Source organism: Oryctolagus cuniculus, chromosome 18, assembly GCF_051225735.1.
Source record: "Oryctolagus cuniculus isolate XC-2025 breed Fujian yellow rabbit chromosome 18, ASM5122573v1, whole genome shotgun sequence".
Taxonomy (NCBI): Eukaryota; Metazoa; Chordata; class Mammalia; order Lagomorpha; family Leporidae; genus Oryctolagus; species Oryctolagus cuniculus.
This window is the reverse complement of record NC_142884.1, coordinates 47181683-47196686: the sequence shown is the minus strand read 5'-3', so window position 1 is coordinate 47196686 and position 15004 is coordinate 47181683. Positions and strand designations below refer to the sequence as shown.

The following is a 15004-nucleotide window of genomic DNA, read 5'->3' as shown; positions in this document are numbered from 1 at the left end:
AGCATGCACTTTGAAATCACATGGCCAAAAACTGAAACCTTTACTCCCCCCTCATTTAACTATCTGTGAGACAATGGGCAAATTACTTTGTTTTTTTAGCCTTAGTTTCTTTGTGTGGAAAATAAATATAATAGCTAACTCCATTGTCAGAATTAAGTGGTCTAATGTATGTTAGCTCTTAGCACAATCTTGACACATACTAATCTCTCAACTAATGATAACTATTTCTAATTACTATATGCCATGCACTTATCAAGATTCTAGAATATGAAGATAAAGGGGTAGCTCCTAACCATAGACTGTGATCACAGCCATAATGCTAAAAGTGGAGGCTGGCACAAAAGAAGACATGCTTATGTTTACTGAATAGTAAAGGAAATTTTGGAGAAAAGGTGAAGTTTGAGATAGGAATTGAATGATGAAAAAGAGTATAACAGGTAGTAAAAGAGAAGTCAAGGTCCATTCCAGGCAGTTGGATACCAAAGAAGAATAGCATGACAAGAATATACAGAGTATTGTAGGAAAAAGGAAGGGGCTGGGCAACCATAAGGCCTTATATGGCATGTGAGGAGTTAACATTTTAGGGCCAGTTTTCATGCTCCACAGGATAAGAATTTAAAAGGAATCAGTCTTATCCATCCAGTAGCAAAAAATATTCAGTGAATAGGCACTGAGATATTTCTGAATGAAAAACTAAGGCAACTTTTTAAGACTTATTTATCTATTCTTTTGAAAGGCAGAGTTACAGACAGACAGGGAGAGGCAGAAAGAGAGCTCTTCCATCTCTGGTTCATTCCCCAAATGGTTGCATTAACCAGGGCTGGGCTGGGCTGAAGCCAGGAGCTAGAAGACAGGAGCTTTATCCTATATGCCATGTGGGTACAGGGGCCCAAGCACTTGGGTCATCTTCTACTGCTTTTCCCAGGCGCATTACCAGGGAGCTGGACTGGAAGTGAAGCAGCAGAGACTCGAACCCATATGAGATGCTGGTGCTGCAGGTGGTGACTTAACCTGCCGCATCATAGTTGCTGGCCCTAAAATGCAAGAATTTTAAACAATGGAGCAATGTGACTAGAAGGAAGTGAAATACAAGACAGAAAAACCAGTGACAAAGCAAATGAGAATTAGGTTAGAGACAAAGGAAGCAGTCTCCAGCCATGGCAATGTGGATGAAGAGGTAAAGAAAGAAAACAGTTTTTTTAAATTGTGGAAGCAGAACCAATAGAATGTGGTTATTGACTGGATGACCAGATGTAAGGCAAGAAAAAGTTACAGAATAATTTATTCCTGTATTACTCTTGGGATAATGATAATACTTAGTATCTACCTGTGTTATTCTGAATGTGTGCATAAAGTAAGAATAAAATGTGTCTATTTTCTCTGATTTCCAGGTTCCAACATAAGTCATATATGGCTTACGTTGGAACCCGGAAATCAGAGGAAATAGAAAGATACTCTGAAACAACTCTAAGGATCCAAAAGTAGTTCCCTCCATTCCTTCTCATCAGTTTCTCCATTTCCTCCCTCTTCCAGTCCTATTTCCAAAAATAACACTCTCCCTTAAGGACATTATCTACTGTTAGAGATTTATTTACTTATGATCTTGTTCTTCCTCATTCTTATCTTTTCAGTAGTTCTCAAAAGTCATTTCAATCTCAGTAATTTTGTATTCATAGCTTTCATTTATTCACTGTTTACATGAATCAACCTTTGACTTTCTTTGTATGCATTCTCTTACACAACTCTGAGAAGCAGTATCATTATTTTATAAGCAGAGGAAATTTTGGCTTACAGATATTGAGTAACTTCCTAAAGTCACACAGATAATAAGAACAGACAGAAACTAAGCATGGACTCCTAATGTCTAAGGCCAACAATGGTTTTTCAAATGACAAATGACAAATTCAATAGAAAAATTTAAAGTCTTATCCACCAATATGTAACAACTATTTCCTATTCATGCAGCTTTGGCTCCATGACACAATAATATTCCAGAGCTCATTAATTTTCCTCTCACTAAACTGTGATTCCTTTTACTCCATCTTTTCCTTGAATGTTTCATCAGGATTCAGTCTTTCACAACTCTTCAGCCAGCCCCCTTAAGAACTTCGGTGTTTGGGGCTGGTGCTGTGGTGCAGCGGGTTAAAGACCCAGCCTGCAGCTCTCGCATCCCATGTGGCTGCTCCACTTCCAGTCCAAATCTCTGCCATGACCCGGGAAAACAGTAAAGGATGGCCCAAGTGCTTGGGCCCCTGTACCCACATGGGGGACCCAGAAGAATCCTGGCTCCTGGCTTTGGATCAGCTCAGCTCTGGCCACCGCAGTCATTTGGGGAGTGAACCAGCGGAATGTAAGACCTCTCTCTCTCTGGCTCTACCTCTCTCTGAACTCTTCCAAATAAATAAAATAATTCTTAAAAAAAAAAAAAAAACAACTTTGGTGTTTATCAAAGTTCTATTTTCAGTCTTCTTATCTTTTGAAATACTGTACCCAGGAGATTTACTATAATCTATAGTCATGTACCACATAATGATTTCTCAATGATGGACCGACCACATATATGACATTATTCCCATAAAATTATAATGAAGCTGAAAAATTCTTATTTCCTAGTGACATCTTAGTCAGTCATAGTACAACACATTCCTCACATGTTTGTAGACATGCTGGTATAAACAAACCTACTACTGTGCTTACAGATGTACAAAAATTTAGTACAGTTATGCATAATATGTAATACTTGATAATAAGCAACTGTTACTGTTTCTGTATTTACTGCATTATACTTTTTACTGTTAGAGTGTACCCCTTCTATGCATATAAAAAAGTTTACTGTAAAACTATACCATGTTGGGGGCGCTGGGTTGTAGCAGGTAAAGCCACTGCCTGCAGTGCCGGCATCCCACATGGGCACAGGTTTGAGTTCCAGCTGCTTCACTTTTGATCCAGTTCTCTGCTATGGCCTAGAAAAGCAGTGGAAAATGGCCCAAATCTTTGGGCTCCTGCACCCATGTGGGAGATCCGAAAGAACCTCCTGGCTCCTGGCTTCGGATCTGTGCAGCTCTGGCTGTTGCAGCCAACTGGGGAATGAACCAGCGAATGGAAGACCTCTCTCTCTGCACCTGTGTGGGAGACCAGGAAGAAGCTCCTGGCTCCTGGCTTTGGATCTGCCCAGCTCCGCCCACTGTGGCTATTTGGGGAGTGAACCAGTAGATAAAAAACCTCTCTCTCTTTCTCTCTCTCTTTCTCTCTCTCCCTCTGCCTCTGCCTCTTTGTATCTCTGCCTTTCAAATAAATAGATAAATCTTTAAAACAAAAAACAATACATGCTACATCAGCAGCAACTTCATACATCTTATGTTTACTGTCTCTTGACTGCATCAGAGTTGAGTGACTCATCTATGACACCTAGGTTTGTGTGAAGTATTCTCCGTGATGTTCACACAACGACAAGATTGCCTAACAATGCATTCAGAACACATCTCCAAATTTCTTGTTTCTAGGTTCCAATCCCCAAGCGTCAGACTCATAGGTCAGGACTTCATAAGGTTCATGGAAAAGTGGTTTTAAAAGTTAACTTTGTTTTGGTGCCAATACTTTTTGAAATCCATGCAGTTTTTTTTTTTCACAATACACATTTTTTATTATATTTTAAAGTTTGAAGATATCCTCCAAATAATCAACTGCTTATCAGACATATCCATGTGGATATTTCACAGATAACACTATCTCAAAATGACCCCAAATTTAATCCCTTATGTTCTGTAAAGCTAACAGTACAAAAGTACATTAATATTAAAACACAATGTAAATTCAGAATAGCACACACAAGACTATAGCTCAAAGAATTTTCTCAAATTGAAAATACTTGTTACCAGCTTCCAGACCAAGAAACAAGACATTATTGGTTTCTCAGAAATTCATCTCTCATGTGTGTTCCATTAACAACCTCCTGAAGATACCCATTAACCTGTCTGTGATAAAGCTCTTCTATAGATGACTTTTCTCTTTGCATTCTAAAAGATTTCAAAGGCAGAGAGAGAGAGAGAGAGAGAGAGAGAGAGAGAATATCTTACATCCACTGGTTCACCCCACAAATTTCCACAACAGCCAGGGTTGGGCCAGGCCAAAGCCAGGGGCCAGAAATCCATCTGGGTCTCCCACGCGGGTGGCAGGAACCCAAGCATTTGGGCCATCAATGGCTATCTTCCCAGGTGCATTAGTAGGAAGCTGAAAGGGAACTGGGGGATCCAGGACTGAATGGGGCACCCTGATACAGGATGTGGCCGTGACAGTCCCAAGCTACAGCTTAACCCATGGCACCACAATGCCTATCCCTTACAGATGATGTTCAATGGCAAAGCCTGGGACAACAGTATATAAAATTAGATAGTATAATATATACTTGATACTCTGTCCCATTTGATATCCATCTCCAACCCTAAATGGATAGACAGGTTTGTAGATAAGAAAAAAATTAGTAAAATTAGATTTTGGTGCTTAAATATTTTCCTATGAAATGCAAATAAAGGCTTGTTAACATTCTTTAATATATTGTTTAAAAAGGTATTTTCTCAATGTTTGGTAGCCTAAATAAATTATGTGAAATATACTCTGATACATTATCTACATGGTTACTTTAAAATTCAAATTTCACTGAATAAAAAAATTCAACGAAATGAGGGAAACAGACATTCAAATATTTTTCCTAGTTTACAAGTGAGTGTGCAGCACTTATGCTGTTCTTTCTAGTACTATATGCGGATTAAAGGAAGATTCTTTAAGGACAAACGATGAAGCTGCTTAAACACTTTTATGATAAATATTACCTAAATACCTAGAAAATAAATACTAATTAATAAGCACTACCTAATAGATAAAATGATTCCCATATGTTTTAGATAAGCCTCTGTTATATTATTGGAAAAATTTACTTAAAAACAAAAACAGGAAAGTTTATTTTCCTTATGTTCTGTTTTTCTTTCAAGATTTTTTCTGTGCTCCTAAAATACCACCCGATTTCACAAATTTATTAACCATTTCACAACCTAATAAGTCTTATTCAAATTATAACTTAGCAGGAGTCATTTCAGATATTATAATTTCCTACTAAACCACTCTAAGTCCAAAATATTTCTGTTTAAAAAGGGTATATTTCTGCTGTACATTTCAGGAGCTGACATTGTAGCATTGAAGGTTAAGCCTCCACTGCAGTGCCAGCATCTCATATGAGTAAGTTCCAGTCCCGGCTGCTCCATTTCCGATCCAGCTCCCTGCTAATGTGTCTGGGAAAGCCGTGGAAGATGGCCCAGCCATTGCAGCAATTTGGGAAGTGTACAAGCAGATGGAAGATATCTCTCTCACTCTCTGTATCTCTGCTTTTAAAATAAATAAATCTTTAAAAAAAAAAAGGGAGGGGGTACATTTCCATGACAAGACAGAAGTTGATTTAAAAAAATTTTTTTTGGCCAGAATCCAATTCAGGTTCCAGTTTAACTTGTAAGAGGTATTTTAGATTCTTATGTAGTCCTTTCCTACTAAATCTTTCTAAATCTATAATGTTTCCAAGTCCAAAATGTTTCTGTTTAAAAACAGCACATTTATAAGACATGAAAAAAGCTGATTCTGCAATTTATTTTCTGCCAGGATCCAGTTCAGGTTCTCATTGACACTGTAAGAGGTACTGTAGGTTCTTACATAGCAGTTTCCTCTAAACAGAATCTTTCCTCCAGTCCAGAATGTTTCTGTTTAAAAAGCATACCATTTCCAATGACAAGGCAATTCTGAAACTTGAAGTCATTCTTGGTAATTCCGAATTTTTAATAAAAAAGTATACACAATTTAAAAGCTTCAAAATGAGGATTACTTAAGTGGAACACTGATTGGAAATTATGAAATCCTATCAGTGTATATTATATATCTAAAATATGTAGAACCAACTTCATCAGAAAGGTGCCTGTTTAAAAAACAGGTTCCTCATGAGGAAAAATGAGACAAACTCAAATTGATGAACATAATTCAAAATAACTGGCCATTGTACTTCCATGTTGAAAATGTCATGAAAAAATAATTCAGAAATTATCTCAATCTGGAAGAAATTAAGAAGGCATGATGACAAAATGAAATGTGGGAACCTAAATTGGATCCTGTCCTACATCCCCACAAAAAAACAAAGTTTGCATTAAGTCTGCAGATTAGTTAATATGATTGTATAGATGTTGTATGGTTTAATCAGATTTTTTTAAAGATTTATTTTATTTATTTGAAAGTCAGAGTTACACAGAGAAAGGAGAGGCAGAGATAGAGAGAGGTCTTCCATCAGATGGTTCACTCCCCAATTGGCCGCAACGGCCGGAACTGTGCAGATCCGAAGCCAGGAGCCAGGAGCTTCTTCCTGGTCTCCCATGTGGGTGCAGGGGCCCAAGGACTTGGGCCATCTTGCACTGCTTTCCCAGGCCATAGTAGAGAGCCAGATCGGAAGTGGAGCAGCCAGGTCTCGAACCGGCGCCCATATGGGATTCCGGCGCTTCAGGCCAAGGCATTAACCCACTGAGCCACAGCGCTGGCCCCATATCAGATGTTAATATTTGAGGTAGCTGGAAGAAGAGCTAAAGACACTTCTGTCCTATTTTCACAAGTATAAAGTTATTAAAAACCAAACAATAACCTAGATTTGTGAGTTCCAATTCCAGGATTCTGATCAAGCAAATGGGACTCCAATAAGGCTTTAAAAATATTCCTCCAAAGGCCAGGCATTGTCATATACTGAGACAAGCTGTCATCTTTGACACTGACATCCCACACAGGTGTCGGTTTGTGTCCCAACTGCTCCACTTCTTTTTGTTGTTGTTGTTGCTCTTAAGATTTTTAGTTATTCATTTGAGAGGTAGAGTCATGGACAAAGGGAATGAGAGACAGAGAGACAGGTCTTCCATCTGCTGGTTCACTCCCCAAATGGCCGCAACAGCAGAAGCTGGGCCAAGCCAAAGCCAGGAGCTTCTTCCAGGTCTCCTATGCGGATTTAGGAGTCTAAGGACTTGGGCCATCCTCTACTGCTTTCCCAGGCCGTAGCAGAGAGTTGGATCAGAAGTGGAGCAGCAGAACTCCAACTAGCACCCATATGGGATACTGACACTGCAGGCGGTGGTCCTACCCGCTAAGCCACTGCGCCAGTTCCAGCCGCTGCTCCACTTCTGATCCAGCTCCTTGCTTATGGCCTGGGAAAGCAGTGGATGGCCGAAATGCCTGGACCTCTGCCACCCATGTGGGAGACTCAGGTGAAGTTCTGTCTCCTGGCTTTGGCGGGGTCCAGCCCTGACTGTTGCTGCCATCTGGGGAGTGACGGGAACCAGCAGATGAAAGATCTCTCTCTCTGTTATTCTGGCTTTCAAATCAATCAATCTATTAAAAAAAAAAAAAATCCCAGGAGTTCTGATCCTCCACTAGGTTTGAGAATCATGGGCTCACAAAATAACACTACAGAAAACTCCAGAAAAAATATCCGTGGGGGCAGGTGTTTAGCCTAGCAGTTAAGACACTTGCATCCCATAATGGAGTGCCTGGGTTCTACTCCTGGCCTCAACTTATGATTCCAGCTTTCTGCTACTTGTAGATCCTGGAAGCCAGCTGTGATGGCTCAAGTGGTTGGGTCCCTGCCACCCACTGAATTCCTAGCTCCAGGGCATTTGGGTAGTGAACTGGCAGATCAGTGTTCTCACTGTTTATCTGTTTTTCTCTTCCTCTCAAATAAACAAATGGAACAAAAAATTTTTTAAAGATTCCAGATTATTAGACTATTTTATATTTGTAAGATGATTAATATTTCAAAGTGTCTTTAATCACGATATCTCAGTTGATTCTGAGAAAATTCTAAACTAGGTATGGTCCCACCATACCAATAGGGGAAAGTTCAGCCCTGAAATATCAAACACAAACCCAAAGTAACAAATCTAATACCAGACAAGGAAGGTCTTAAATTCTAGATAATCAAGAGCATTCATTGTGGCACCCAGGCTAAGCCACTGCTTGGGACACTCACATCCCATGTCGAGTGCCATTTGGAGTTCTTTTGCTCTGCTTCTGATCCAGCTTCCTGATGATACATCCTGGGAGTTACTGGATGGCAAACCAAGTACTTGTGCCCCTGCCACCCATGTGTGAAACTGGGATGGAGTTCTGAGCTCTTGACCTCAGACTGGGTTGGCCCTGGCTACTGTAGGCATTTGGGGACAGAACCAGCACATGGAACATCTCTTGTCTCTCTCTCTGTCACTTTGCCTTTCAAGTAGATGAAAATATACATTTTTATAATCCTAGGTTACGATTCCAACATATTTTACTGATTTTAAAATAACACATAGACTTCAACTAGTCAATAAATATTTAATAACAATAGTTTAATGAACAAAGAAATGAGAAAATATATTTTTAAAATAAATTATTAAGGTTAAAAGTTATCTGGGGCCGGTGCTGTGGTGCAGTGGGTTGACACCCTGGCCTGAAGCGCCAGCATCCCATATGGGCACTGGTTCAAGACCTGGCTGCTCCACTTCCTGTCCAGCTCTCTGCTATGGCCTGAGAAAGCAGTAGAAGATGGCCCAAGTCCTTGGGCCCCTGCACCCGTGTAGGAAACCGGGAAGAAGCTCCTGGCTCCTGGCTTTGGATCGGCACGGCTCCGGCCATTGTGGCCATCTGGGGAGTGAACCATCGGATGGAAAATCTCTCTCTCTGCCTCTGCCTCTCCTCTTTCTGTGTAACTCTGACTTTCAAATAAATTAAATCTTAAAAAAAAAGGTTAAAAGTTATCTAACAACCAGAAATCTCTATTGCCTAGACAATGACCAGTCAGCCTCAAGAAGTATATGAAGAAAATCAGATGTTTTAGAAGTATAGGGGCCAGTGTTGAGGCAAAGCAGGTTAAATTGCCATCTGTGATGCTGACATCCCATACAGAAGCACCAGTTCCAGTACTGGCTGGTCTGCTTGTGATCCTGCTCCCTGTTAATGCACCTGGGAAGGCAGCAGAAGATGGTCCAAGTACTTAGGTCCCTGCCTCCCATGGGAGACCCAGTTAAAGCTCTGGCACTGTGACCATTTTGGGGAGTGAGGAGAGGGTAGAAGATCTCTCTCTATTTCTGTAATTCTGCCTTTCAAATAAATAAATAAATCTTAATTAAAAAGTAAAAATAAAAGCAGAAAGGCCAGCACTGCAGTGCAGCAGATTAAGCTGCTGCCTGCTATGCCAGCATCCTATACTGGAGCACCAGATAAATCCCTGGCTGCTCTGCTTGATGTCCAGCTCCCTCCAAATGCACCTGGGAAAGGCGGGGCAAGATGGCCCAAGTGTCTGGGCCACTGTCACCCACATAGGAGACTAGAATGGAGTTCCAGGTTCCTAATTTTGGCTTGGCCCAGCCCTGGCCACTGCAGATATTTGGGGAGTGAACCAGAACATGGAAATTCTATCTTTCAAAAAAATAAATAAACCTTTTTTTTTTTTTTAAAGTAGAAAAACAGAATCAGTTAAGCACACTAGCCAACTGTCACAGAACATTCTGTTTTTCTATCATGGACTATAGGGGTTACTGTATGTAGTCTAAAACAAAATTTTGGGGTAGGCATTTGGCCTAAAGTTAAAGACACCAATTAGGTATTTTGGATCAGAATGTCCTGCTAAAGCGTGCTCTGGGAGGCAGTGGGTGACAGCTCAAGTAGTAGGGTCTCTGCTGTCCATGCAGGAGAACCAGGCTGAATTCCTGTTCCAGGGCATAGGTCTGTCCTGGCCCCAGTCATTGTGGGCATTTGATGACTAAGCCAGCAGATGGGAGCTCTAGATCTCTCTGCCTTTCAAACAAATGGAATATTTTTAAATAAAATTTCCCTGCAAGTAAAACTAAAATATTATTATAAATATATTCTACCAAGACAATGACAGTTTTCTATTGTAAGGATAAATATTCCCAAAAGTAAAGTGACAAATACCGAATAAGTTAATAAAAGCACATGCAAAATTTGTTTTAAAAAGATGTTATCAATGTTAGCAAACTGCAGCAGCAGATATTCAGGCCAGCAGATAAGCTAAATATCAAAACATGGGTTTTTTTTCTTGACATTAAAGGACAATTTCAAACTAAGACCTAAATTTGAAATGTTAATTCATTTGATAAGTGCAGGCACTAGTAAACCACAGTGTTTATACTTGACATGTCTATATTTGATTTTCAGATGTAATTTATGCACTCATCTAAATCCTACCCACATGTTATTAGTAGATACTGTGTAACAAGCTGCATTCTACACTGTGTCAATCTGTAATTGCCCCCTGTTGATTCTCTCATTGCAATAATTGGACAATGAATCTTACCCAATTAGTCCATTTGTTGTAATTAACACACCCAATTCATCAAAAGTGAAGAGGCAAAATTCTATTATTTTTTCTTTACAAATCAAGCAAAAGATACTGAAGTTATTTTAAAGTAATCAAACAAACTTTTTTGTTGTTGTTTATAAACATTTAACTCAATGAAACCCCTCAGGTTTAAAGTTCAGCTCAAGATTTCCTATTAGGCCGGCACTGTGGCACAGAGGGTTAAAGCCCTGGCCTGAAGTGCCAGCATCCAATATGGGTGCTGGTTCTAGTCTGGATGCTCCTCTTCAGACCAGCTCTCTGCTGTGGCCTGGGAAAGCAGTAGAGGATGGCCCAAGTCCTTAGGACCCTGCACCCATATGGGAGACCCGGAAGAAGCTCCTGGCTCCTGGCTCCAGATCAGCACAACTCAGGCCCTTGCGGCCATCTGGGAGAGTGAAACAGCAAATGGAAGACCTCTCTCTCTCTGTCTCTACCTCACTCTGTAACTCTTTCAAATAAATAAAATAAAATAAAATAAAATTTTTTTAAAAAGACTTCCTACTAAACCTATCTTGGGGAAAGTGATCAAGTTTGTCCCTTCTTTTAGATAAAACTGTAAATCTGAAATATATGCCAATAACACTGTGGGTTTTTGGTAAATTGGACTATTATTTCCTGTTTAAAGTTGCACTCATTTTTTCCAAAAGGAGGAATAAAAAACACTAAGTTGTTTCATATAAATAATCACTAATAATCCAAGTATTAGATAAGTATTTATTAGTCAATATATTTATGAGTTCAGTCTAATATTATTTCTTAAAAGATATATATTTTTCATAAACTAACAGCTCTGCTATCAGGATTCATTTAATAACATGCCACAATTTTAACTGGTAATAACTGTTTTATAATCAATGACATCTTAGATTCAGTAAAATGTGCTACATCATTCTGCTAATAAATCTTACTAGTTTCATGTAAAGGTATAATTCTTTTTTAAAAAAATTATTTATTTATTTGAGAGGTAGAGTTACAGACAGAGGGAGAGACTGGAAGAAAGAAAGGTCTTCCATCCACTGGTTCACTCTCCAAATGACTGCAATGGCCAGAGCTGGGCCGATCTGAAGCCAGGAGCCAGAAGCTTCTTCTGGGTCTCCAAGATGGGTACAGGGGCCCAAACACTTGAGCCATTTTCTACTTCTTTCCCAGGCCATAGCAGAGAGCTGGATCAGAAGAGGAGCAGCCAGGACTTGAATTGGTGCCCAAATGGGATGCTGGCGCCAAAGGCGGAAGCTTAGCCTACTATGCCACAGCGCAGGCCCCAAGGTATAATTTTTAAAAATGGAAATTTAAGTTTTCATTGAAATTCAAAAATAATATACAGATCTACTCTTTCTATGAATGAGTATGTTTCAGATTTCCACTGAGCTTTATAATTTAGATGTTAAGTAGAAAAATTAGTAAAACATTTTATCTGCTTGGCTTTAAAAATTACAGAATTTATATATAGAATACTAATGGTGTATGATTAATAATAAATGTATACTACTCATTTATCACTCCTTTTTTAAAAAAATTTGAGAACAGAGACACACAGAGAGAAACAGAGACAAAGTGAGAGCTCCTATTAATGAGTTCACTCCCCAAATGTCTGCAAAGGCTGGATCTGAGACAAGGTGAAGCCAGGAGACAGAGACATGTTATTCAACATGGGTGACAGGGGTCCAACTACTTGAGCCATCACTGCTGTGCTCATTAGTAGGAAGCTAGAAGTGGGAACAGAGCTGGGATTCAGTACCTAGGCACTGTGATATGGGATACAAGCATCTTAATCACCAAGACAATGGCCAGTCTCTACAACTGTCTTGTTATGTAACGAGAAACAATTATTAATTAATGTGTTTATATTTTATTCAAGTATGACTTTGAAAATTTTGCAATTAGGGGCCATGTCACTTTATTTATATGTACTATAAAGTGAAAATTTCTGATGATTTATTTTTTACTTAGATTTTGTTCTATAGATGGAAATATTTCTCTAAAGACATACATGTAGGGCAGGCATTCTGCACAGCAATTAAGATTGAGTCCTGGCTACTCTCAATTCCAGTTTGCTGCTAATGTGTACTCAAGGAGGCAGCAGTGATGGAAAAAGTAGTTGGATACCTACCATCTACATGGGAGATTGGAATCAGTCTCCAGTTCCTGGCTTTGGCCTACTCCAGCCTCAACTGTAGTAGATATTTGGTAAGTGAACCGGCAGATGAGAGTTCTGTCTTTCAAACAAGTAAAATTTTTTTATTTATTTATTTGATAGGTAGAGTTACAGATAGAGACAGAGAGAAAGGTCTCCCATCCGATGGTTCACCCCCAAATGGCCTCTACGGCTGGAGCTACACTGATCTGAAGCCAGGATCCAGGTGCCTCTTCCTGGTCTCCCATGCGGGTGCAGGGGCCCAAGCACTTGGGCCATCCTGCACTGCCTTCCCAGGCCTCAGCAGAGAGCTGGACTGGAAGAGGAGCAACCGAGACTAGAACCCGGTGCCCATATGGGATGCTGGCACCACAGGCGGAGGACAAACCCAGTGCGCCACGGTGCCAGCCCCAAACAAGTAAAATTTTTAAAAGAGACATAAATACAAGTTAGTTTTACTAAAAATATACATATACATGAATATGTATGGAACATGGTAAGTAATTTTAAGATATTATTTTCTTCCTTCCTTCTTGGGAGTTCAAAAGACTAGCAAATAAAAGTAGAATTTAATTCTGAGATCTAAGTGTTTTCTTCATAACATACTTAAACTTATTTTCTACTGGGTTTTGATGAATGTCTCCAAATTTAGATATTTTCTGCTGTAACTAGAAAGGAAAGTTACTTCTTGGACTTGATAACTAGGATAATTATGAGTAATACAAAAAAGGAAAGTTTTAAGTTGTTTTTCTTTTTTAATTTTTTTAAGATTTCACTTATCTAAAATGCAGAGTTACAGACAGGAGAGATTTTTTTTCTCTTCTGTTTTACTCCCAAAATGGCTGCAACAGCCAGGACCAAACCAGGTTGAAGCCAAGAGCCTGGAACTCTATCCAGGTCTCCCATATGGGTGGCAGGGACCCAGGTTCTCGGGTCATCAGCCAATGCTTTTCCAGGTACACTTAGCTGGATTGAGAGTGGAGAAGCCAGGACTTAAACTGGTGCTCATACGGGATGCTGGTGTTGCAGGTGGTGGTTTAACCCACAGCGCCACATGCTGGTCCCCTAGAGGAGCTTAATTTCAAAAGGCTAAAACTGATTAATTTTATAGGACTATGAGAACATTTTAAAATAACAAAAGCATAACTTTATGTCTGTCAGATAATCTACAAAACAAAGAAGTAAATTCAGACTGACAACATGGAAACATAAAGCTCAAAGTTATAAAGCATAAAGTTAAAACTGTTTCAGTCAAATCATGTGAAGTTCTAATATATAATCCAAATAACCAAACTAAGTCATAAGAACATTTTGGGGTTTTAGAATGAATTTTACTAATTAACTTTAGAGTCTAACTCACTAATATCATTAGTTATGTCTCTGCAGTTTTATGAACAGATTAGTTTGCCATTTCTGTTTTCAATTTAACAAATCAAATTCAACCATTTGGTATCATTCAATGTTCAATCTTCTTTCCATTCATTCATTTCATAAAATTCATTCCATTCCATTAATGGAGTATCTATTATATACCTATTATTATTTAAGGAAAACCTGTTGTTCTATTTGAAAAGTAGTTTTTAAGCACCTGACCAGCAAGATTATGAAAAATGTCAAAGCAGAAAAAGGTTTGCTTCTAATTCTACCTCACACTTCACTGTCACTCCCATTTCAACTTTTTCAGGTAACTATCGGCAACTCTCTCAAATTCCATGCACGTTTCAAACAAAATTTATTTATCTTAAATGCTCTTTTAGATAACCTGATAAGCAGAGGTATGCTTGTGTGAAAATAGTTAATAGTATCACTAGTCTATTATCTGCCTTAGTAAGTTAACACTTTTTCTCTTTTATTGGACTTTCAAACTGATCTTAATGGAAACACAGTCTTAATGGAAAGAGAAACCTGGGTGGCTGGATGAGTTTAGGCTTGACGATAAGAACTCACTTCACCAGGAGATAAGCACTATCATCATTCCCATTTTACAGATGAGGAATCTTGAGTTGGGAGGTTCAGCACCTCTCCAGGGTTATACTACATATAAGTGATAGAACTGGCATTTCAATAAATGCAATTGCCTCCAAAGCCATAGACTTTAACTACATTATTGTACTGTCTACCCAGTTTAACTCAGAGAATTGTTATAAAACTTAGACTATATGATAGTGCTCTATTTCTTGCATTGAAAAACAACTATGAAAGTGACAAATAATGATAAGGTTTCAAATATACCAGCAAGCAGAGACATTATTATTTTTTTTAAGATTGGTCTTCTAAATTACATCTGTGGGTTAAATAAATAACAGCTCTGTGCATCACACATAAATTATTGTTTACAAACTGAACTACATTTTAAATTTATGTATCATAGTACTGGTGGTTACAATGCAGCATATATTGTTTCACAAATTATCTGATATCAATAATCTGATATTAGTAACCCAAATGTTCTAAAATTAATA

At 38.9% G+C, this 15004-nt stretch overlaps 1 protein-coding gene across 39 annotated transcripts in view; it reads right to left on the bottom strand.

Annotated features, from left to right (window-relative positions):
• CHD9 (chromodomain helicase DNA binding protein 9) overlaps positions 1–15004 on the bottom strand; it is a 281829-nt gene that overhangs the window by 102547 nt on the left and 164278 nt on the right. The window lies entirely within an intron of this gene.